This window comes from Trichechus manatus, unplaced genomic scaffold (genome assembly GCF_000243295.1).
Source record: "Trichechus manatus latirostris isolate Lorelei unplaced genomic scaffold, TriManLat1.0 scaffold00075, whole genome shotgun sequence".
NCBI classification, from domain to species: Eukaryota; Metazoa; Chordata; class Mammalia; order Sirenia; family Trichechidae; genus Trichechus; species Trichechus manatus.
The window spans coordinates 341,515-367,931 of NW_004444011.1; the positions used below are offsets into that span (position 1 = coordinate 341,515).

The window sequence follows — 26,417 nt, forward strand, 5'->3', positions numbered from 1 at the left end:
AAAATCCAAAAACCAAATCTGTTGCCATCAAGTCGATTCTGACTCATAGCGATCTTATAGGACAGGGTAGAACTGCCCCATAGGGTTTCCAAGGAGCAGTAGTGGATTCAAACTGCTGAGCTTTTGGTTAACAGCCGTACCTCTTAACCACTGTGCCACCAGGGCTCCATAAGTACATATATACAGAGAGATTTAATTCAAGGAAATGGCTCATATAGTTGTGGAGGCTGGCAAGTCCTAAAATCTGTTGGTCAGATGTCAGGTTGGAGCCTTCTCCTTACTCATGTGGTTGCAGGGGCTGATGAACCCAAAATCAGCAGGTCAGGGAGCAGGCTGCTGGCTCACATCTCAAGAACTGGAGGTCATATGATGACGAGTCAGATGCAGGATCCAGAGTGAGAATGAGCTTTGCTGGAACATCCATTTGTATACTGAAGGCAGGCCACACCCCCAAGGAAACTCTCTTTTCCGCTGGTTGGCTACTCATACCAGATCTCATCCTGGAGATGATTGCATTATATTACGTTGTGGAAGAACAGTCAGCCCAGTGTCTGCCAAACCACTGAGAATCATAGCCTAGTCAAGTTGACACATAACATTAACCATCACAGTCCACCCCTTGTCAACTTGACACCTGTACACATTCCCTTAAACCATACATAATCTCTGAATAAAGATAATTATAAAGTCATTCTTGTGCCTAACATGATACAACTAACGTGCATAACCGAAAATGCACCAGCCCTGTTTGCATCTTATATTTTATAAGTAATGGGATAAGGCGGGGAAGAAAACAAAAATATTTATAGTATAACGTGTTCGGGCAACGTCTGACCACATACATGTCCCTGGTCCGGCGCACGCCTTCTGGGAGATGCCCACCCGCCCCTCCTGGTGCTCAGCAGCTTTGGCCCCCATGGCATGCACGTGGTGAAGCTCATGGCCCCTGTGTTCCAGAACCTGTTCCCCTCCATCAGTGTGCATAATGTAAACATGAACACCATCAAGCGTTGCCTCCTCATCATCTGACTCCCACAAGCTGGATTTCTGCCATTATAGCATTGGAGTCGTTCCTGTGGGTGCAAGTTGCAGGGTAAAGAAGCTTCTGCAGAAGAAGTTTCCCAACATGAGCTGTCTGCAGGACATCAGTGAGCTACTGGCCATGAGTGCAGGGCTGTCAGAGAGCAAGGGGGAGCCCAATGTGGGCACAGCATTATAGAGCTGCCCCAGGCCATTGCCAGTTGTGGCAACATGCTGACCCAGCAGAGCCCCATGCAGCTCACTGAGATCGGTCCTGGGATGATGCTGCAGCTCATCAAGATCCAGGAGGGTGTTCGGGAGGGGGAACATCCTGTTTTGTGCAAAAGACGGAGCTACAGGCTATCCTGGTGGCCAAGGAGGAGAGACTGTGACTGAAGGCCCAGAGGCAATACCAGCAGACCCACAATGTGCAGTGCAAGTGGGAGTAGTGAGAGGCCCACAGGAAGAGCCTAGTGGGCATGAAGAGGGCACGAGCAGAGGCCAATGGGGATGCCGAAGACCCGGGGGCCCTGCTGGAGGCTGAGGGGCCCGCTGACCTGAGGAGGAGGAAGATGAAGCTGAGTATTTCCGCCAGGCCGTGGGTGAGGAGCCTGATGAGGACATATTCCCTGGGCTGATCAAGCGGAGACAGCTTGATGGGCCTCCATGCAAGAAGCAGCGGGTAAAGGATAGGAGGCCAGACTGAGGTGGTGACTGGAGGCCTTCAAAGCCTAAGGGCAGGTCCTGCAGAACCCAGGCCAAGCTGGGTCCCAAAGGGGCTGTACGGGGCCATGTGCAGGGCCAGATATGGCTGCCTAAGAGAGGAGCCTGAGTCTGAGCCTCATAGCAAGGCTGATGGAATGCCTCAGATTGGGGCTGAGAGATGTTGCTCTGGGGCTCCTGCAGGGCTCCAGGTGCAGCCTTCAGTTTCCTTTATTATAAAGGAGCTGTTTCCCTAACTCCACCCCCACCCTCACAGTAAATGACTGACATTCCCAAAAAGAGAAAACAAAATAAAACAGAACAAACCTTTCCTTTCCTTTCTCTGTGGAATGAATGCCCACAGCCCTCCTTGAGCCTACCCTGCAGCCCCCCACCCTCGGGAACAGGCGCCCCTGCTGCTGGGAGGAGTGGGCATGTGATCCTATACCTGAGCACCCAAGGTTGGCAGGCATCGCAGGACGTGGCCTGGGTGGTAGTGCTGGGTCACCGAGACCACTCCCCCGCTGCCTGGGCCTGTGCCTGGAGCCTCATCGCCGTGACCTTCATGGGATTGTGAGTCGCAGGCTGGGTCGACCCGCCAAGCACTCCACCAGAAGCCTCCGCAGAGGGAGCTGCCCCACAGCATATCACACAGCAGCCCCTGGGCCAGTGCACCCGGGAGACCCAGGCCCGTGGACTCAGGTGTTCACACAATGTCCAAATCATACAATGCCCTATTTCACAGAATGTATCGTGGATGTTAAGCAGTGCATAGCTATATATATATCACAATACATGTATAATAAAACAAGGAAGAAATATAACAATTACAATCCTTGTTTCTGCAACTAGTCATGTGGTCATAACTGGTATTTAGAACTATCTTCTTCCAGCACTCATTTCATAGTCCCTTTGGCCTCAGCAAGCACCTCAGCTGGTTGTGATTCTTTGCCTGATGGGTGACCCAAACCTTCATTCCTGAAGGGTCTTGGCCATTAGTAGTCAGGTTGGAATTAGGTTACTGTAGTTTTCCGCTGACTTTAATCACAAGGCATGGTAGTACTAAAAGATGTCCTAAGGGATTCTCCTGTATTCCACATGTGCTCTCCTTTACCTCCATTATGTAGTATCAATCCAATTTCCCCTTGGTAATCGGGATCAATCATACCATCCAGTGTGCTAACTCCCTTCTTTGCTTGCTGATCTAGAGGCATGAGGAACCCAAAGTGGCCAGGTGGCATTCTTAACTTACAATTCAAAGGAATCAGTGTTGTGTCTCCAGGTGGGAGCATTCCGCTTTTTGGAACAAAGACCTCTAGACCTGCAGAGCATTCAGTCACGAGGACAGGAAGCAAAAGTTTTGTGAGTGGGTCACTAGGGGTAATAGTGAGTGGTGCCACTCCCATTTCCACCCCTTGATTCCTGGACCCGTGAATTCTGGCTATGGGAGAAATAGCACCATATATTGGATGCTGGTTTAGAGCATATACAGCCTGCTGGAGAACATTGCCTCAACCCTGCAAAGTGTTGCCACCTAGCTGGCGCCGTAATTGTGTCTTTAGAAGGCCACTCCATCGTTCTGTGAAGGCAGCTGCTTCAGGATGATGGGGAACGTGATAAGACCAGTGGATTCCATGAGCATGGGCCTGTTGCTGCACTTCATTTGCTGTGAAGTGAGTCTCTTGATCTTCTGTGTGGGATACCATGATGGTGGATGAGGCATTCTGTAAGTCCACAGATGATAGTTTTGGCAGAAGCATTGCATGCAGGGAAAGCAAATCTGTATCCAGAACAAGTATCTGTCCCACTGAGAACAAAATGCTGCCCTTTCCATTATGGAAGCAGTCCAGTGTCTGCCAAACCACTGAGAATCATAGCCTAGCCAAGCTGACACATAACATTAACCATCACAGCATCTTAATACTTTCCCTTCATAAATTTGTAATTTGAATTATATAGTTATTCAGTATTTGTCTTCCATGGGGTTCTGCTAATGGTCATTGCTGTATTCCCAGTGCCTGTCATGCATGCATCCATCCATTTATTCAGCCAATAAAAGGGAAAGAAGTTAGAGTGGAAGGTCACAGAATCTTCTTTGGAGGAGCATGATACAGAAGTTAAGGCCATTAGAATTTGTTATGGATTGAATTGTGTCCCCCAAAAATGTGTGTCAGCTTGGCTAGGCCGTGAGTCCCAGTATTGTGTGGTTGCCCTCTATTTTGTGATCTGATGTTATTATACTATGTGTTGTAAATCCTACCCTCTGTAATGTTAATGAGGCAGGATTAGAGGCAGTTATGTTAATGAGGCAGAACACAATCTACAGGTTTAGTTTGTATTTTGAGTCAGTCTCTTTTGAGATATAAGAGAGAGAAGCAAGCAGAGAGAAGAGGGAGCTCAGTACCACCAAGCAGAAGAAGCCAGGAGTGGAGTGTGTCCTTTGGACTGGAAGTCCCTGTGCTGAGAAGATCCTAGACCAGGGGACTATTGATGACAAGGACCTTCCCCCATAGCCAGCAGAGAGAGTAAGCCTCCCCCTGGAGCTGGTGCCCTGAACGTGGACTTCTAGCTTCCTAAATTGTGAGAGAATAAATTTGTTTGTTAAAGCCATCCACTTGGGGTACTTTCTGTTATAGCAGCATTAGATAACTAAGACAGAATTTTTTCATGGTTTTGAATGGGCTATCCCCTTTAGTAGCAATTGGTGGAAAATCAGTGTATCCTCCTTTTTAGAGAAATCTTACTTGGTTGTGTTCCTCTGCAGATTAATGGAATTGATCACTAAATACCTCTGAATCAGTGTACTCTAAAAAATGTCATATACTCACTTTCATGACTAAGTAATAAAGATGACTTTAAACAATTTTTTGGAAACAATTTTAAACTTACAGAAAAGTACAAATACAGAACAAAGAACTTTTTGTTTTGAGCTGTGTGAGGATAATTTGCTGATAAGATATCCCACCACCTGTGAATACTTTAGTATGCATTTTCCAGACAGGAGTACATTCTACTGCATAACCACAACACAGTCATCAAAATCAGGTAATTAACATTGCTGCATTGCTACCATCTAATCCTAAATTCCATTCAGGTTTGCCAGTGGTTTCAATACCTTTGTAAGAAAAGAATCCAGTTCAGAAACATGCATTACGTTTAGTTATCTGGTCTCCTTTCTTTTCTTCAGTCTGGAACAATTCCTCAATCTTCCCTTGATTCATCTGACCTTGATGCTTTTGGAAATTACAGGCCAGTTATCTTGTAGACTCTCTCTCGATATGGGAATGTTTGTTGTTTCCTCATGATTAGATTCAGATGATAACATTAAAGATGACTTTTTGAAAGGAGTAACTTTCTATTTAAAACCAACTCCCATTGTCTTAATTAAAAACAAAACCCTTTTTTTTTGGCTTAAATTTTAGTTCTTTATGTATTTGTAGTTTTGAGGCTTGTGAACCTATGATGATCTTGAAAGATAGAGGAAACCTTTAAAGAACCTGGCTTGCAAATTGGGGCATAACATCCCTGAAGATATTTTGTAAAAGACCCACTAAAGTTACTGTTACAGGAATTTTTGTTTTAACTAATCAGGAATAATTTGTTTTGTTATATTCTGTCTTTAAGATTGTTCCAATTTAAAGTTTCTTTAGCTTCTGAATTCGAAGTGGTACTTGAGAACTCATAAGGCATAAATAAGTATAATTATGGCAGAACTTATTACTAAAACAATCCTCTTGGTAAAGACATTGTACACGTTTCAGCTCTGAAGTAATTTAAAAATTCAAAGGAAAGCATAGTCACTGTTCTAAGTGTATTTTTAGGTTTTTTGTTTTCTTTCTAGCCACTTGCAGTTTTATGTGCAACTGCACATGTTCATGTTTTCTAAAACTGTTTCCCCCCATTCTTGGTATGTAAGTAGCTTCTCTAAGATTGTTCCTCTTGAAGAACATTGTGCTAGTTAGCCTAAATTTATAATCAGTACAAATTACAAAGCCTTCATCGAGTATTTAATTTTATTGTAAAATGTTTATAAAAATACAGTGTTATAATAAAGTGCTGTCTTCCGCTTGCAGTTCTTCTTGATTATAGCTTATTTTGTCTACATTTTTATATTAATATGTTGCAGGTTAATATATAGAATGTATCTTTTCCATTTTCTTACACTTTCAACTGTTTCTGGTCCTTTTAGATTTGTCTCTTACAAGCGTACAACTGGATTCTTAAAAAAATACAGTGTGAGTTTTAACTTAGAACATTTATTGTATTTAATTTAATATAGTTATTAATATGTTTGGATTTAAATTAGCTGTCATTATGTTGTGCTTTCTGTTCATGTCCTCTATTCAGTTTCTTTTCTCTCATTTCTTCTGTCATGGATTGAATTGTGCCCCCCAAAAATATGTGTCAACTTAGAGTGTGTGGTTGTCCTCCATTTTGTGATCTGATGTCATTTTCCTCCATTTTTTGATGTGTTGTAAATCCTAACCTCTATATGTTAATGAGACAGGATCAGTGTGGGGTGTATCTTAACTCATAGCCTTACAAGAGGGTATGACTTCACACCCTTACTTAAGTCACACCGTTGCTTGAGTCACACCTTTTATCTTACAAGAATAAAAGGAGAGAGAAGCGAGCACAGACAGGAGGGACCTCACTACCACCAAGAAAGAAGAACTGGGAGCGGAGTGCATCTTTTGGACCCAGACCCCTTGCACTGAGAACCTCCTAGACCCAGGGAAAGATTGATGCCCAGACACATGGAGATCTCCAACGAACACTGGGCCCACAGATGTTGAAAGGAGATAAGGACTTTCCCCCAGAGCTGACAGAGAGAGAAAGCCTTCCCCAAGAGCTGGTGCTTTGAATTTGAACTTCTAGCCTCCTAAACTGTGAGAGAATAAATTTCTGTTTGTTAAAGCCATCCACTTGTGGTATTTCTGTTACAGCAGCTCTAGATAACCAAGACACCTTCTTTTGGATTAACATTCTTTGGAGGCCTTATTATGTGTGTGTGTACATACATATGTGTGCGTATATGTGCGTATGTTGACTCTGGTTTACAGTGAATTATTTCCTTATGTTTTATAAATTTTGGTTGTGGGCTCATCTTAAGATTTTAAGAGCTCATCTTTGAGATCTCTGTGTAGCCTAAGAGATACACCATTGAAAAACTAAGCTGAAGGTATATTCCCAGTTTTGTTCTCTTAGATGTTTGGGACACACTCAGTCCAAGATTGTTTATCGTTTTTGAACCTAAAAACTTAATGGGAGCATGTTGCATTTTCTAGGACAGTGCCCCCTCTCCCGTGTGTTCGTTTCCAATTGCTGCTTAACAAGTTACTACAAATTTTAATGGCTTAAAAGATTTTTAATTGGAAATGATCCAGATTTACTATATTACAGTTCTGGAGGCTCAAAAATCTGAAATGTATTTCATGTCACTAAAATTAAGTTATCAGCAGGACTGCATTCCTTCTGGAAGTTCTAAGGAAAAATTTATTTTCTTTCCTTTTTTCAGTTTCTAGAGGATGCCTGTGTTCCTTGGCTCATGGCCCCCTTTCTCTATCTTTAATCCATCAATAGCCAGTTGAGACTCTGACTCTCCTTCCTTCATCGTTCAGTTATAAAGACACTTGTGATTTACATTTGGCCCACCTCAATAATTCAGGATAATTTTCCTATCTCAAGATCCTTAACATAATCACATCTGCAAAATCTTTTTTGCTATGTAAGGTAATATATTCACAGGTGTAATATAGTGTCATGAGTTGTCTAAATTCACAAGGGATAAGAATCGGGATCAACACAAAGCTGGTTCCTATGAGGCAGAGGTCAGGTACATCCCCACCTTCCCATTTCTCCATTATTTCTGACTCCAGTCATTTCCCCATGGCACTCTCTACTTTTCTGAGGGTTCAATAATTTGTTGCAGTGGCCACAGAGAACTCACAGACTATACTCTCAGATATGTGGTTTATTAGGGGAGTAACAGGCTACAACTTGGGATCAGGATCAACTTGGAAGTAACAGGAACAATTTGGGATCAGTGTCAGGAAGCATACAGGCAAGGTCTGGAAGGGTCCCCGCAGTGGAGAGCACATCTTTCCCTTCTTCAGTGCAGGACAGCTTCTGACCAGGACAGCTCTCTCAGCTGCTCTGCTGTCAGACCTCTCCACTGCTAACTGACCCTGCTAATAGTGTAGCAGCTTGCTCAGCTCTCTCTCAGCTGCTGCTCTCCTAGCAACAGCTGTCTGCTGTTGGACGTCTCTGCCATCAGCCTCTGCCCCTGCTAACTGGCCAGCTTATAGCCAGTGTAGCAGCTTGCTCAGCTTTCTTAGAGACTTTCTGCTGTCCGCCTCCCCACTGCTAACTGGCCCAGCTCGCAGTCAGTGTAGCAGGTTGCTCAGCTCTCTTAGCTGCTCTCCGCTGTCAAGCTGCTCTGCTGTCAGGTCTCTCCATTGTTGGCCTCTCCACTGCTAACTGGTTCGCTTAATTCATAGACAGTTAGCAGCTTCAGGACCACTCGGCTCCCACATGGCTCTGCTTCTATGCCTGCCCAGCTCTTTGCCACATCTGTCTCTCAACCAGGAGGCCTTGAGAATCTCTGTGTTTCAGCCGTTTATATATCCTGATCCTCATTAGTTACAAGGTAGGGCCTCCCTCACCAGAGCAGTGTTCAACCAATCGTCATTACCCATGAGCCTTCAATCAACTCAGGTATTGTTAATTACCAGGCCAGACCAGACAAAAGTATGAAACCATCAAGTTGTTTACAGCTTACCCAGGAAATATCAGTCAACCCAGGGAATCCCCTGGGCAAAAAATAACAAACCCTCTGGGGTAGAAAACAACCTGGGAGCCCTCTGTCCCCCCACTCCAAGTTGCTTCTCCAAAGAACTTGGGCAAAGCTAACAATTCCTCAAGGTTTAGGGGGGAAAAAAATCTCCCAAGATGCTTTTCCAAAGAACCAAGGCAAAAGGCTACATAAGGAACTCGTTGCACTACAACAGATTTTGGAGATTGGGATTGGGAGGGGCATTGTCCTGCCCATTATTGTGTATGTGTGTGTGTTTGACACAGACTTAATTATTATTATTTTTTAATTGTACTTTAGTTGATGCTTTACAGAACAAATAGTTTCTCATTAAACAGTTAGTACACATATTGTTTTATGACAATGGTTAACAACGCCTCGACATGTCAACACTCTTCCTTCTCAACCTTGGGTTTTCTATTACCAGCTTTCCTGTCCCCTCCTGCCTTCTAGTCCTTGTCCCTGTACTGTTGTGCCCCATTAGTTTCGTTTTGTTTTATGGGGCTAAGTTATAGCTGAATGGTGAACATCGGGAGTGACTTCATTACTGAGCTAAAAGGGTGTCCGGAGGCCATACTCTTAGGGTTTCTCCAGTCTCTGTCAGGTCAGTAAGTCTGGTCTTGTGAGTTGGAATTTTGTTCTACATTTTTCTCCAGCTCTGTCCAGGACCCTCTATTGTGATCCCTGTCAGAGCAGTCAGTGGTGGTAGCCAGGCACCATCTAGTTGTACTGGACTGTGGAGGCTGTGGTAGATGGGGTCCATTAGTCCTTTGGACCACAGATTTAATTTTTGTCATCTCCCAGTGCTTGTGAATGCATTTTTTTTCCTAGTCTAGTATTTTACCTGGGATGCAGCCTTTCTTGACTCCTAGCTTTTTATGGTGTTTTCAGTGCTATCTTCCCACCTTTAGCAAGCCTGAGGCCTTATATTTTCTCCCCATATGGACTAAAAGTCCAATCCCCTTTTTTAGTGGCTGACAGACGGTTACAGAGTAGCTGCAGCGTTTCATCTTTTCTGCTCTGGATGTTAGTCTTCCCTTCTTCCTGACCTCCCTGGATTTTCTTTATGCTCTTCAGCATTGGACTATTCATTTAAAAAAGATGCTGTCGCAGTCCATCAAGCATTTTTAGGTAGTTTATAGTGGGAGAGTTTTCAGGTTATCTAATCTGCCTTATCGCTCTAGTTGGCATTCCTTATATTAGCAAGGTGTTAATGAGTTTAATAAGACATAAATCTGTTACCTTTGTTTTCCTATTATCTTTTAATTTAATCTCAGTCAGAAAGTCTCAGTGAATCTCACTTGTAAAAGACTTATCAGTTAACATTGATTAAAACTCATTTTCTCTGGTTGAATACCCTCTTCTGCTTTTATTAACAAACTGTGCATGTTTTCTTTAATCTGACCCAGCTTGTCCTGGTTTACTCTGACTCTTCTACTCAACCAGACCAAGAATATCTCTTACCATACCCTGTCTCCCTTCTTGACTATCTGCTGAGGTTGTTCTCTCTCAGTTTTTCTATTTTCTTTCTGTCTCATATGAGCTGAAGACATATTACTTTGAATCTAGCTTTTATCATTGGCCTTCATCCCCCCTCCCTTCTTTTATTCCTTTTTTTCTGATCAAGATGATAAGTCAATATATTTAAAAGCCAGTGAAGTACTACCTCAGGTCTTATAAAGAAAAGCCAGCTTCTGCCCCACCTCTTTCTATCCCTAGTCTTGTATAGTACCAAGCTGTAAAAATGGCATGGTGGCAGCGTCTGACCTCTAACTTCACAAGGGGGAAGGAGAATCAAGATCAACAACAGTCCAAGGCTGATTCCTGTGAGGCGGAGGTCAGACATGCCTCTGTCTGTCCCTCCCATAGTGCGCCCTACTTCTCTGCTGAGTTCGATAATTCACTGTAGTGGCCACACAGAACTCACCAACAATACTCACGATTATGCCGCTTATTAGGGAAATAACAGGTTACAGTTCACGTTCAGGAACACTCAGGATACAGTTCTTCCATCAGGATAGGCTCTTCTCAGCCATGCCCACAGGCACACTTCTCTCTGGCCCTCGGTCTCTACCCAGCACTGGCAAGCGTTACAAACCTCTTTTAGCTCTGCTGATAAGTGCCCGTAGGCACCCTACTCTACCACTAAGCCTCCATCCGAAGGTGCTCAGTTCTAGCTCCATGGGTCAGCAAACCTAGCTCCACCAAGTACCCAGAGGCACCCTACTCCGCCAGCAAGCCTCCTGCCCAAAGGCACTCAGCTTTCTTACTCCGTGGGCCCAGGAAGCCCACTGGGCCATCTCCTGCCGGTCTCTCCTGCCGCCATTTCTCTGCTACCGCTTCTCTCTGTCTTCAGTGTTACAACTCTCTCTCTCTCTCCCTCTGTCTCCTGGTTCCGGGAGCTTCACAGTGCAGCAGTTTTGACACGTAGGAACGCATGAATTCATTCATCCTCACAAAAACCGTATTTTACAGATGAAGAAGCTGATACACCGAGAGGTTATGTGACTTGCCAAAGACCATACAGCTATTAATGGCATTATTTGAGCCATGCAGTCTGGTTCTAGAATCTGTTTGTTACTCTCCTGTACTGCCCTTAGCTTTAGATTGCATTTCTGAAGGGATGCTGGCATTCTGAGAACATGGTGAGTGGAAGAACTGGAACTCTCCTGTATGTGGACACTCAATCCTCCTTTTTTTTTTGTTTTCTAAAGCTGTTTTCTTCACTTAAAAAAATAGTTTTATTGAGATACAATTCACATACCATACAGTTCATTCATTTAAAGTATACAGTTCAGTGGTTTTTAATATATTCACAAATTCGTGTATTTATCACCACAGTCAAGTTTAGAACCTTTTTGTTAGTTCAAAAAAGAAACCCCGAATCCCTAAGCAGCCACCAACCAACCCCCACCCCTTATCTCCACTGTAGGCAACCACTTATCTGCTTTTGTCTCTATAGATTAACCTATTCTTGACATTTCATATAAATGGAACCATACAATATATGGTCCTTTGTGACTAGCTTCTTTGAATTAGTATGATGTTTTCAAGTTTCATCCATGTTGTAGCACCTATCAGTACTTCATTCCTTTTTATTGCTAAATAATATTCTGTTGTATAGATATACCACATTTTATTTGTCCATTTATCAGCTGATGGGCATTTGGATTATTTCCACTTTTTTAGCTATTACCAATATGCTGCTGTGAACATGTTTGTGTAGAAGTTTTTGTGTGGACATACGTTTTCGTTTCTCTTAGATACATGCCTGGAAGTTGAATTGCTGGATCATATGGTAATTCTGTGTTTCACCTTTTGAGAAACTGCCAGACTGTTTTCCAAAGTGGCTGTACCATTGTACATTCCTACCAACAGTGTATGAGGGAACTGGAAACACTTACTATCTGTCTTTTTTAGTATAGCCATCCCAGTAGGTATGAAATGGTATCTCATTGTGGTTTTGATTCTGTTCCTCACTTTTGCAGTCTTTGGTACTTGGTACTTCTAAATGCTGAGTCTCTCAGAAGTTATTTTTTTCTTTTAGGACAAATTGTCTTACTGTCTGCAGGCATTTTAGATTCTAGCTTCTGTTCTGATCAGTACTTACCTTGCCTCCATTTGCTTTCTGATATCCAAAGATTTTTTTTGGAAGTTCTTGTACACTCATTTTTCTTTTTTTCCCATTATCCTTCTGAATGAGTGTGGTTTGTGTGTGTGTGTGTGTCTAAATTCTTTGGCAGTCATTTTGGTGAAATCTAAGAAATAGGAGAACGTAAGTATGTAATCAGTCCTCTAAATTTAGTCTGAAGTCCCAACTTGTACTTTTAAATATCCTATCTGTGTAAATAGCCCAAAATGTGGCTGTTAATTATAGGAAGAATTATAAGGACCAGAAATGCTCCTACAATGAATAGGAAAGAAAAAAAGAAGACTTGGAAAGGCCTACTACTAGTTTAATCTAAATCTGTTCAAAATGTTGAATTTGAATCTTTTTGGTAAAACTGATTTGCACAGCCTGGTATGTGTGTAATCCAGCTAGGATATCTTAAATGAACTAACAATTTTTAGTTTCCAAGTTTGCTAATAGGAGTTGTATTTATTATTGGCTATAAGGGTTTTTTTTTTTCTTTTTTTCTTTTTTCCTTAAAATAAGCTTTTCTTGGTTTAATATCCAGTAAACTCTTGAGTTCGGTCACACGAGTACATTGGGGAACAGAAAAGTAATAATAAAAGGTAACATTTATTGAGCTCTTGTCCACATGTCAAAGACTGTTGAAAGCCCTTTACATTTATTATCTCATTTAGTCCTCAAAATAACCGTGTGAGGTTGATACGGTTTTTTGTTTGTTTTTTAATCTTACCTGTAAGTTAAGGAAACAGGCATAGATTGGTGAGGTAACTTGCCCAAGGACACACAACTAGTAAATGGTGGAGTCTGCTTTTAAACCCATGCAGTCTGCTTGCTGAGCCTGTGCGCGTAGTCATTAGACTCTACTGCCTGACATTTCTGTAGAAACTTAAATATATTATCTTACATGTTAAGAAGGGAAGTAGTCATGAAACAACAAAGCAAATGTTAACTTAATTCTTAGGTAAGGAGTAGTAGGTTGAAGAATAAGGACAAACTCATGATCTGATGTTTAGAAGATAAACTTTCATATTTAGCTTACATTCAAGTTTGAATCAAAAATGGTTATCACTAAATCAAGCACAAAAATTTTCTTTTATAGGTGGGAGTATAATTACCATGTGGAGTGTTCTATATTGTACCTTATATTCTTAAGGAGGGAGGAGACAGAAAAATGTCATTGAGTGGTACTGAAAAATTGGGCATTGGCAAAAGGATTAGAAATAGATCCAGTTTCTACCACCATAAAATGTTTCAGAATAATTTTGGTCCAATGTTTCATATTATGTTTTTCCACCAGAGTCTGATTTTGCAGCTTATCTTTTCTAAATAATTCTGTTTTATAGTGTGTATATATAGGTCATTCTGAATCAAGTTAACTTCACAGTTGATTGGGACCTTGTTTCAAGCTTATTGAACAAAGCTCTGTAACACAGAATTTTGGGCATAGGGCCATTTCCAGAGTCTGGTCCAAACAAGCAGTAACAAAGATTGCCTCTTTCTTGGCTGAAGGCTTTCTCTGTGTAGCTTGACTCAGACTTTTTTTTTATACTTTTCTACCCTTTTTATACCCCTCTCCTTTTTCTATTTAGGGTATAAGTGTTTGGATTTTCATTCTGTAGTTATTCTTTCAGCAAACATTTATTGTGCTTTTACTTAAATATAAGATTCTTTACTTGAAACCTATAATGCCCTCACTGTATTGGCAATAGCAGCTTTGAGGCTAGTAGGCCTTCTAATATAATATTGTACAAAATGTGTGAAATATTAAGTAGTATTACTATGTCATGCCTGCCTTTCTGTCTTTTGCTAATTGGGAAGGATTTTTCTGGTGGATCTCTAAAAAAATCATATTTTTTCCCCAAAATGGAAAGGGAAAGGAAGAAGAACACAAAACAATATATTCCTATACAAAGGTTTTAAATAATTGTATCTTAAAAGATAATTTAAAAATCTTGTCTACTTACAAAATTCAATTTCTATGTCCTTTTAGAAAATAATGTTTTCCTCTCTACATAGGAATGCTTTTGGAATATTTAAAAAAAAATTTAATTATGCTTTAGGTGAAAGTTTACAGAGTGGATTAGTTTCCAGTTTGATAGTTTGTACATAAAATGTCCCATGACATTGGCTGCATTCCCCACAATGTGTCAGCACACTCCGTATTTCTGCCCTGGGTTCCCCATTTCCTTTCGTCAGATTTTTCTACCCTTTCCTGCCTTCTCATCTTTGCTTTTGGGCAAATGTTGTCCTTTTGATCTCATATAATTGATTGTTCTAAGGAACATGTTACTCGTGGGTGTTATTTTTTATTTTATGTGCCTGTCTGTTGCTTGGCTGAAAGGTGGCCTCCCGGGATGGCTTCAGTTCCAGGTCAGAAGGGTGTCTTAGGGCCATAGTCTCAGGGTTACTTCAGTCTCTGTAAGACAGTAAGTCTGGTCCTTTTTTTTTTCTGAACTTGATTTTTTTGTTCTACATTTTTCTCCTGCTCTGTCCAGGATCCTCTGTTGTGATACCATTCAGAACGGTTGGTAGTGGGCACCATCTATTTCTTCTGGTCTGGGGGTCGTGTAGGCTGTGGGTCATGTGGTCCATTAGTCCTTTGGACTGATTGCTTCTTTGAGTCTTTGATTTTCTTCACTCTCCATTCCTCCAAATGGTAAAAGAGCAATAGTTGTATCTTAGATGGCTGCTCACAAATTTTTAAGACCCCAGACGTTAATCACCAAAAGTGTAAATTTTAAGACCCCAGATATTACCAAAGTAGGACGCAGAACATTGTCTTTATGACCTATGTTGTGCCACTTGACATAGATGTCCCCCGAGTCTATGGTCCTTTGCCTTCGAGCCTAGGAACTTCATCTCGTGAGGTGCTGGTTATGTCTAAGGAGTTTCCATGACTGTGCCCCTTTTGTGCTATTATCTGTATTAATATACATGTAGCACCTACAATTATGTATGTAGATATCCACAACCAAACCTATGTCTACAGGTGGGTGTGCTCCCTTACACCCTCCCACACCTCTTTAGCATATCTATCTACCTATGTATCCATTCATAAATTATTTTTTATTAATACTGTTGTTTCAGGAATGTCTGTATTATAGTAATTACCATAGTTGCCCCTGCCCGTTATTCTTGAGTTCCTCTCAGTGTCTAAAGTGTTTCTCTTGTAGACAGTGTATTGATGGGTTGTGCTTTGGTGTGTGTATAAATTTTTTTTAATAATCTTTTTTTTAAATTGTACTTAGATGGAGGTTTACAGAACAAATAGTGTCATTGAACAGTTAGTACACATATTGTTTCATGACAATGGTTAACAACCCCATGACATGTCAACACTGTCCCTTCTCAACCTTGGGTTCCCTATTACCAGCTTTCCTGTCCCCTCCTGCCTTCTAGTTCCTGTCCCTGGACTGTTGTGCACCATTAGTCTCATTTCGTTTTACGGGGCTGTCTAATCTTTGGCTGAATGGTGAACCTTGGGAGTGACTTCATTACTGAGCTAAAAGGGTCTTTGGGGGCCATATTTTCGGCGTTGTGTTGTGTTTTTTTTAAATCCATTCTGCTACTCTTTGTCTCTTTACTGGTGCACTTAAGCTATTTATATTCAGTGTGATTATCAATAGGTATGAGTTCACTGTTGTCATTTTGTTGTGCTTATTTTTGTGGTGTCGACGGTTTCTTTGTTCTGCTTAATTTTTTGTGCTGAGTTCTTTTTGTTTGTGGATTTTCTTTTCATTTCTTTCATTGTTGTTGATTTTATGTTTATTGAGTCTTTATGGTTTTTCTTTTGATGAGTAGGTTTGTTAACTTTCTCTGTGGTTACCTTGAAATTTACTTTTATCTTCCTAAGTTTAAAGCAGTCTTTTATTTCTTGGTGCTGTCTTGACTTTCTCTCCATTTGAAAGTTCTATAACTATACCAGTTATTCTCCCTTTTTGTTTTGACGTTGTCGTCAGTTACAGATTGACATCTCTCGTTCCCTGTTTTCAGTCATTTAGGTTTGTTTTATTTTTGAGAATTCTTTATCTGGGTTGGTATCTGGGTAATGATGTCCTGTGTCCTAATCTCAGGTTGTTGTCTGATGTTGTTGGTTCTCTGTCCGAAGGACTCCCTTTAATATTTCTGGTAAGATTGGTCTGGTTTTTACAAATTCCCTTAATATCTGTTTATCTGGAATGTCCTAATTTCGCAATTGTATTTGAGAAAGAAGTTTGCTGGATATGTAATTCTTGGTTGGCAGTTTTTTTCTTTCAGTGTTTTATATATGTCTTCCCATTGCCTTCTTGCCTGTGTGGTTTCTGCTGCGTAATCAGAGCTTAGTCCTATTGGTTCCTCATTGTAGGTGACTTTTCATTTTTCCTGAGCTGCTCTCAGGATTCTTTCTGTGTCTTTGATTTTGGCAAGTTTGATTATGATATGTCTTAGTGACTTTTTTTTCTGGCCTGTTTGATATGGGGTTCATTGAGCTTCTTGGATGGGTATCTTCTTGTCTTTCATGATATTAGGGAAGTTGTCTGCCAGCAAATCTTTGACAGTTCTGTGTGTGTGTGTGTGTGTGTGTGTGTGTTTTGCCTCCTGCTGTTCTGGAATTTCGATCACGTGTAAATTTTTCCTTTTGATTATGTCCCACATAATTCTGTGGCTTTCTTCATTTTCCTTCATTCTTTTTTCTCAAACAAACTGGCGTCGAGGGATTTGACCTCTGTTTCACTGGTTCTGTCTTTCATTGATTCAGTTCTGCTCCTGTGTCCTTCTCTTGAGATTTCTATTTCTGAACTTGTATTGTTAATATTTTGGATATCTAGTTGCTGTTTTTGTATTGATTCTAATTGTCTTTTTTCATTTTGTTCTTATATTGTTCTCATGAATTCTCCTATTGCTTTGTCTGTGTTTTCCTTGATTTTTGTCTCTATTTTCCTTGCTTTTCTGTGTTTTCTTTGATCTCTAGGAGAACCCTATATATTATCTTTTTGAATTCCTTATCAGGTAGTTGCATTTACCATATCTTCTTCTGGAAGATTTTATGATTCTTTATTTTGATTACTTGTTGGAGCTATCTTATCGCACTTCTTTAGGTGATTTGATATTGTCCATTGTCTCCGAAGCATTAAGGTGTTATTATATTTATTTATTTATCATGTGTGTTTTTTGCTGCTTCCTGATTTTTTGTTTTTGTTTTATTTTGATTTATTCGAGTAGGCAGGATGCGTATGTTACTTTGGTCGCTAGTCTGGCTATACTGGAGCTCTCACCACCTTTCTCCAGGTGGAAGGGGCAGCAGCTGGTTTTGTGAACACGGATCTGTGTTCGCTGGTCTTGCCAGGGCAGCTGAGGATGTAGCTGATGTTGCTGGTAAGGTGATAATATCTGTCTGGCTGGTCACCTGGATGTGGGTGCAGGGAGTGTTCTCACTGGTCACTGGGTTGTATGTTGTGTGTGTGCACTGCTGGTTGTTGGGTGGTCAGGGCTAGGGTGCCTGGGTCATTGGTCACTAAGTGGGTGGTATGGAAACTCTCACTGATGGTCCTGGGCAGGCAGTGCTGTGCGGGGTAGTCGGAGTGGGCACAAGCCTCTGGTTGTGGGTGGTGGTGGTGGTGCAGGGGCAAGGTAGGGGGGAATGTTACCAGTCCACTGGTGCCTGCTTAGAGGGCATGCCCCTGTCTGCAAGAGTATGGCGCAGGGGAAGATGTGCTGCCACCTGGGCCCCTGGCTCAGGTGGCTGGAGAGAGTAGGAGGCGCTGCTGGTCTCTGGGCCTCCAGTGCAGGTTGCTAGGCATAGGAGCAAGTGCCTCTGGTTCACAGGCTCCCAGTGCCACTGGCTGGGGCCAGCTGTGGGCGCCACTGGTCCATGGTCCCCCAGCTCAGGTAGCTAGGCTTAGGAGCAGGCACTGCTGGTCTGTAGGCCCCTGGTGTGGGTGGCTGGGCAGGAGAGGAGGTACCATTTCACCACAGGCTCCTGGCATAGGTAGATGTGCGAAAGCGGGCGCCATTGTTCTGCAAACCCCCAGCTCTGGTGGCCGGGCAGAGAGGTGGGTATTGCCAGTCCATGGGTCCCTGGTGTGAGTGGTTGAGTGAAGGGGTGGGTGCTGGCAGTCCGTGGGCCCCCGGCTCAGGGGGCGGGGTAGTGGTGGGTGCCACTTGACTGCAGTCACATGCAGGGTAGGTATTTGAGGGTCTAGGGGCCACCACAGGTCCATGGGAGTCCGGCATGGGGGGCTGGGGAGGTGCAGTGGGTGAGGTGAGTACGCTTAACTGTTGCAGGGCGGGAGCACTCCTACTTGGCTCTGGATGTGGGTGCAAAGTCACTCCTGCTTGATTGTACCAGATGATGGGGCCTTTGACAGGGAATGCTACTTGCTTTGTCTCAACATGGCCGCGCTGTGCAGGTTTAGCTGGCAGGGCACCGGCAATCTGTAATTCTTTGTGCCTGCAATTTTTGTACAGTCTCTCCTTCCACTTGGCACTCGGTCTGATTTTTCAGCCTTGCCTTTTATGCTCAGGGTTCCAAGTTGTCTTCTATATCTTTTTCACTTGTTTTCTCAGATTTTTGTTGTAAGAGGGACGTTATGAGGCATCTGACTACACTACCATCTTGGACCACCCCTTTTTGAAATATTTTAATCATTCCTTTACAACTTTTGCTTTCCACAGAATTTATTTAGCTATTCAGTTCCTAATCTGCTCATATTTGGGGCCTGCTTGGCTTTTTAATAAGAAATTGTAAAGTTTGGTTTCCTAATTTTCTTAGTCTTTCTTTAACTCTTAATAAGAGTAGAGTTCAACTTTTTATTATTTTTTAGTTCAACTTATTTTTGTCCATAGTGTTTTAAAATTTCTCCTGATCTCTGAGGAGGTGTTTTATTTTCATGCCTCTTTGCCCATCAAATATGGCTGACTAAAATGAGGCTTCTTCTGTGGAGCCTTTTGATGCTGCTCCAGGAATACTTAGTCATTCTTCTCTGTGCTGTATTTGAAATTCGTGTACAATTAAAGACTTTCAAAAATTGTCTTATACTTAGTACTCTCAAAGGAATAAATGTAATATATATTATAACATATGTTACTAAAAACGTCTGTGAATCCATCACCAAAGTTAAGAACTAGACAGGATCAATTCTGTTGCATCTACCTATGTGCTTCTCTCCATATTCCCAAGGGAATGTGTATCATTTAAAAAGTTTTTATCCACATAAATATATATACCTAAACAATTGTTGTTTAATTTTGCTTGTCTTGGAGTTTTATAAAAATGAATTCATGCTGTATGTCGTCTAGTGTGATGTGCTTTTTTTATTCAGCACTATGTTTCTAAGATTTATTTATATAGTAAAATCTGTGCAAGTCGGAACCCCTTTAAGACAGAAACCTATCAGAGAGGAAAACTCAAATATTTTCCACTAAAACGAGCAATAGAAAAGTGGTAAGATTGCACCCTGTCAAAGGTGGAAAACCTGCAAGACCCGGAAAAACAGCGAAGTCTGTTGAGTTCCTGCTCTCACAGGTTTTATTGTATTTCATGTAGCTGTAATTCATTCCTTCTCATTAATATATAATATTTCAAGTATAAAAATGCCACTTTTTTGCATTTATATTTAATGGATCTATATTTGACTTTTTTCCTATGGTGTGAGTTAGGGATCCAACTTCAAGGTGTTTCTATATGGCAAACCAGTGCATTATTTGAATAATGCATCGATCCCACTGTGCCGTCACTATAGATAACAAATTTCCTTTTAAGCATGGGTTTGTTTCTGAGTTATCTCTTCTGTTGAATAGGTCCATTTATTTAACTCTGTATCAAAGAACCCTACTGAGACCTGGTGGCATGGTAGTTAAAATGCTTGGCTGCTAACCAAGAGAGAGGTCGGTGGTTTGAACCTATCAGCCTCTCCACAGGAGAAAGATGTGGCAGTCTGCTTCTGTAAAGATTTACAGCCTTGGAAACCTTATGGAGCCATTCTATTCTGTCCTGTAGGGTTGCTGTGAGCCGGAATAAACTTGATGGCAATGGGGTGGGTCTTACTGTGGCTTTAAGAATATATCTATAGGCAGGTCTTCTCTACTTGTAAATTTTTACCATATCTTGGCTATTCTTTCCCCCTTCCCCTTACATATCCATTTTGAAACTATGAAAAACCCTGTTGAGATTTTTATTGGGATGTATTGAAGCTGTAGATCAATTTGGAAAGACTTGACATCATTCCTACATTTGGTAGAGTTGGGGGATGGAGGTATATGCTGGATTTGAGTAGGTAGGGGTGTGTTTTACCTAGCTTTGAAGGCAATAATTTTTGTATTTTCTGGTTAATCTGCTGAAATAATCCTATTTCACTGTTATCTTATTTCTTCCCTTATTTATAACTGGAAGTAAAATATAGAGTTGAGTGGGGAGATTTTATTCAGGGTGTTCTGATAATTTTTTCTGTCGATTATCTTATGTGTCCCATTGCCAACCCCTGATGTTATTTTTAATTATCATTTGAGACTGTCAGGAGAGTTATCTTACTATATTAGCTCCAGATTATGATGCCTCTTAAAACCAATAAACCAGTTGCCATCCAGTCAGTTTTGACTCATGGCGACCTCGTGTGTGTCAGAGTAGAACTGTGCTCCATAGGGTTTTCTGTTTGTTTTTAACATTTTATTGTGCTTTAGGTAAAAGTTTACACAGCAAGTTAAAGTTTCCCATTCAACAATTTATATACAAATTATTCCGTAACATTGGTTGCTGTTCCTGCAATGTGTTAGCTTTCTCCCCATTTCCACCCTGCCTGCCCCGTTTCCGTCCCTCCTGTTTCCCTGCCTGTCCTTGCCTTCTCATTTTTGCTTTTGAGCAAATGTTGCCCGTTTGGTCTTGTATAGGTGATTGTTCGAAGGAGCACATTTCTCATGGGTGTTATTGTTTATTTTATAGGCCAGTCTGTTATTTGGCTGAAGGGTGGCCTCCAGGATTGGCTTCAGTTCCAGGTTAAGAGGGTGTCTTAGGGTCTTCTTGGGGGTTCCTCCGTTCTCTATTAGTCCAGTAAGTCTGGTCTTTGTTTATGAATTTGAGTTTTGTTCTACCTTTTTCTCCCATTCTAACTGGGACCTTCTATAGTATCCCTGGTCAGAGTAGTCAGTGGTACCTGGGCACCATCTAGTTCTTCTGGTCTCAGGCTAGAGGAGGTTGTGGTTCATGTGGGCCATTAGTCGTGTGGACTGTTTCCTTGAATCTTTGGTTTCCTTCACTCTCCTTTGCCCCAGACAGGAAGAGACCTGTAGTTGTATCTTAGATGGCCGCTCACAAGCTTTTAAGATCTCAGACACTACTCACCAAAGTAGAAAGTAGAACATTTTCTTTATGAACTATGTTATGCCAATTGACCTAGATATCCCCTAAGACTATGGTCCTTAACCTTCAAACCCAGTAACTCAGTCCCTCAAGGTGTTTGGATATGTCTAAGAAGTTTCCAGAAGTGTGCCCCCATCCGTAGAGTTTTCAGTGGCTGATTTTTTGAAAGTAGATTGCCAGGGCTTTCTTCCGAGGAGCCGCTGGGTGGACTTGAACCTCCAACATTTTGTTTAGCAGCCAAGCTTGTTAATCGTTTGCACCTTACATTACCCAAATTCTAAGACCTTTGTATTAGACTATATTAAGACTGCTGCTATGTCTTTGTTACCAGCCCATTGCAGAGCAGCTTTTTTTATGCACTGGAAGTACATTCAGAAAATTAGTTTTAAATCTGACGATTCCCTCCAAATTAAAAAATTTTGTGAGCCATTGCATAATTTTAAAACTGGACAGGGGAGTTGTTAAACTGTGTTTATTTTATTGTCATTTGATCTTTCACTAGTAAATGGAAACACCATTCTTTGTTAAATTCAGTTCTTGAATTTTGTGAGCTTTGAATTATAAAAAGTCTTTAGGAATATATTCATGGCTTAAAAGGTGATCCCCCTCCCCGTTCAGTCTGTTACTTCCAAGTTTATCTCATATGCATTCTATCATGATGTCATCACTTCTCCCTCAGTAGCCAAATCATCAAGCAGGGTTTTCATTTATTAGAACTTATCTTTGGGTTTCTATCTTTTCTCTTGTTTGTCCTATTGATATCCACACGTGTAAGACCCTGCCTTTTTTCTTTTAAATGAATTTTAGCCTTTAAGACTTGTTTATCTTGTAATCATAGAATTTTCAAGCTGCAAGGACCTTAATACTGGCTCTGAAATTCTTTTGCTAGTAGCAGAACTAGAGATTTGAACTATAATTCACATTCATTATCTTTCTAATGTACAATGTAGTATGTCCATGTTTTATATTAATATTTTAGAAATACTTTACCTTGATTCCAGGTTGTAGAGTGGATAGTTTGATAAGTAAGATTCAGTTTTGGTTAATATTTTTTGGTACTTTTTTGTGTCAAGCAGTATTTTAAGTTCTAAAATATATAAGCAAAATGAAATCTTAGTTAATTAAGCTTGTGTGATATTTTACAGCTAGTAAGTGAAAGAGCCAGTATTCACACCTAGATTTTCTGATTTCAGGTTTATGTGCTTTTTTTAAACCAGTGGTTTTTCATAGTGCTCTATAGATCTAGGCATAGCTGCAGGGTAGTTACCTGGACCTTCTAATCTGTCTCAACTAGAGTAACTCTTAGTTTTATCTGTAGTATGTTATGATTACAAACTAATTTTCTTTATACCAAACTACTTCTTTGGTATTAAAAATGAAGAAAACTGTGTGAATATAAGGAAATTCAAGCATGAAAAAGGAATTAGTCTCACTAAAAAAGCTAACTTTGGCTTGGTGAACATATGCATGCTGTTTTATACAAATGTTCCAAGTCTGTTCCCCTCCTCCTGCTTACTTTACTTGCTCACCCTGCCACATGTAGGATTGTGCATTGCCGGACAGATTGTGATTTGGACTTCGTGATTTGGAATTGGGAGAATAGGGAGGGGTAGACCTAGAGAAGAATTTTTCAAGGAGTTTGAAAGTGTCCTATGCCAGTTCTGCAATGTGTAAGGGAAGTAGGAAGGATGAGAAAAGATGACATTAAGAAAAAGAGTTGGGGACTCCATGATGTTTGGTAAAAATAGGGAAAGAATTTGAGCCATTTTGATTTATTTTTCCCTTGAAGACTTTTTTAACAGGTGAGATATCCTTAATTTTTTTATTTTGTTTTCTCAAATCAACTTTTTTAGTAAAGATCGCCATGGTTGCATCATGGAGAACAGATTGGAAGGAGGTCAGGTTGGATATAAGTGGACCAGCTAGAAAGCTGTTGAAATAGTGAAGGTGAGAGGTGATAGTAGATTGACTAGTATTAAAGTAGTGAGAACAGAAGGAAACATATTTCTGGTAAATATAACAAGATTTTGTGATACTGGGTTTGAAGTTAACACTAGATGTCTTTTATACAACTTGATAAAGAATTGAAGTAGAAACATTGAAATAGGGTCCAGTAGACTATGTGTTTCGATTTGGGGCACCATTCCCTTTGAGGTACCCTCGAAATATCTGAGAGGAATGTTAAACAGTTTTATATATGAGTCTGCAGCTTGGAGAAGAGGTCTAGAATAGATACAAGAAAGCTTATCTGTGTGTAAATGATAATTTAAGCCTGAATGTGGGTGAGCTTGCTAAAGAGAAGGTATAAAGAGGAAAGATCCTAGGACTAAACCTGGAGGGACTGCGTCTATAGAGGAAGATGGCCTTGTAAAGGAGACAGACAGGGTATTCAGAGAGGTAGGAACAGACTCAGCTGAGTGTTGGTGCATAGTTTTTACCTTCCAGTGAAATCTCAATATTTTCCCTTCTTTGATATTATGAATTCCGAAACTTAATTCCACATCTAGCAGAGTTTAGCTAAGATCTATACTAAACTTGTGCTAGGCCTGTTAGAAAAGGAAGTTATTTAAACATACGTAGAGGCATTCCAAAACAAAATATAGTTCTTAACTACAATGTATATAACATCAATGCCCCTGTATCAGATAATTCTCAAAATTATTGAGGGAGCAGGGTGGTCAGAGATGTTGTTTCATTATAAAAACAAATCTGCTTTGTTACAAGAACTGTGAAGGGTTTGAGATTTCGCCCTAAAATGCACGCTAACAGGTTAGCCTTGCAAAGTTTTATAGGTGCTGGTGGCACAGAGGCGAAGAGCTAGGCCGCTAACCAAAATGTCAGCAGTTTGAGTCCACCAGCTGTTCCTTGGAAACCCTGTGGGGCAGTTTTACTCTGGCCCTGTAGGGTCACTATGAGTTGCAATCAACTCAGTGGCAATGGGTTTTTTGGGTAGAATACATAAGACTCCGGGTCAGAGACATAGGACTTTATGACTCATGACAATAGCAGGAGCCAGAGTGTTAACATTTGTGCCAGTTTTCCAAGCCTCAGGCTCCACAGAACAGTGTAAAGAAGGACAAGCAATGCCTGTGGTGGTGCCTCTCCTGTAATGCAGTATAGTAGTGCATTACAAGATGTTAGAGAACCCAAGCTGTTATAATGGGTGGTAAGCCTACCTGACCTTGCCCTGGAGGGACGTGACATCTTTATTAGACTGGACAGTAAACAAACGTGCCCTTTCTTATGAGGGATATACTGTTTCTGTCTTCCAAGGCTGTTCATTATACAAACATACTTGAAAAGATAGTCTGGATCAAAGGGAGTCAATGCCTCTGCTCACAAAATGTGTAGAAATGCGAGAGGTCCAAGGATAATTGTTTTCCAACAATGTTCACCTCTTGTTTCTATTCCTTCTTGGCTTCTGGTAAAATTTCCCATGATTATGCCACTTCGTTGGTCACTCTTGGTACCTGTGAGCAGAGACTGGGACCAGATCCATTCAGTTTGTCTCAAAAAACATTTAATTAAGGTTACTATCAACTGGAAAGGAGCTCTGGTGGTGCAGTGGTTAAGCACTTGGCTGCTAACCAAAAGGTTGGCAGTTCGAACCCACCTGTTTGTTCCTTGAGAGACAGCCCTGATGATCTGCCCCCATAATGATCACAGCTTAGAAAACCCTGTGGGGCAGTTTTCTCTGTCACATGGGCTCGCTGTGAGTCGAAATTGATTTGATGGCACCTAACAACAACAATAACATCAACAGGATAACAGGATGAGGCCAAACTGCTATATTGACCTCAAGTGTGCTCCCTAAGATGTTGGACACAGGTAGCTACACAGATGCTGTAAACCATCAGGATCTACCTTAGAGAGTCAAGTGACTTTCTCCTTAAGTTTCTGTGTTGACTTTCTGCCTGATCTGAGACGTTAGTCCCGGTACTGCAGGATGTATTAACAATTGCACAGACTCGTCCTTGACCTACAAGCAGGAAGTCTAGGGAAATTCTGTCATCCATGACAATCTTGGCCAGTGAGTTGAGACTAACTTGAATGCCTCCAGGGCCAAGGTGATGCTATTGATCTTCTTAGCCAACCTCAGTGACAAATTTCAACCACTTTTTCTGTTTGGATTACTCCCGTTGTAGGGATAACTACCTCAGAGTGTACATAATTAGCAAGTCAGTTATCCTTCTGGGAGCCCTCCACTCCAGAGTAATCAACAGTAGCCTCATTTTGGGGAGATCACTGTTGTCTGTGTACTACATGATCTACTGATGGTGATTCCTTAAACACTTAAAGGTCTCTTAGGACCACCCCTAAGGTGCAAGTCATTACATTTTTAGGAGGGAGGCAAGTTAATGCTGGCTTCTACACAAGAAGTACTCCCAAGGCCACATATGGTGCTCTGGAAAGAATGTGTTGTTTACAGTTGTTGTTTTCCCTTCTCACCCCCTAGGTGGGACCTATGTCAGTCAGGGTGCACAGGTTGGTAATTTCTCCAGTGGGGCCTCCCTGATGTCTGGTAAGCCTTAGAGTTTCAGTTCATTATGAATAATCGTGTCTAGCACTTATTTTTGGAGGGACTGCCTAATGGCAATCAGTCCAGTCTGTCTTGTTTGTCTGTGTCACCAGCCAGATGGCATTCATCTACCCCTTGGAATGACTGAATGATGGATACAGGAATGGGGATAGGAAAGACATTTGGAAGTATTGACAGGTGTTTTGCCTGTAAAGTGTAGGAGCTGGAGCCATGTTCTGCTGTTTCAAAAAGACTTCTCTGTGAGGTTAAAGGAAGGAGTCAGGAATGGTGACTAAGTTGTCATCAGAGGTACCTGGCAGGGTATGGCCGACCCAGCAGTCAGTTAAATTTAAGGTGCTTGCAGTAGTTTGGGACAGCTGCACCAGGGCATTTT

General features: G+C 41.3%; 1 protein-coding gene and 1 pseudogene across 11 annotated transcripts in view; both read left to right on the plus strand.

Annotated features, from left to right (window-relative positions):
• Positions 1-26,417, plus strand: part of ABI1 (abl interactor 1) — a 146,929-nt gene that overhangs the window by 82,781 nt on the left and 37,731 nt on the right. The gene's annotated exons all lie outside the window — the stretch shown is intronic.
• On the plus strand, positions 838-2,014 carry LOC111821273 (suppressor of SWI4 1 homolog pseudogene; annotated as a pseudogene).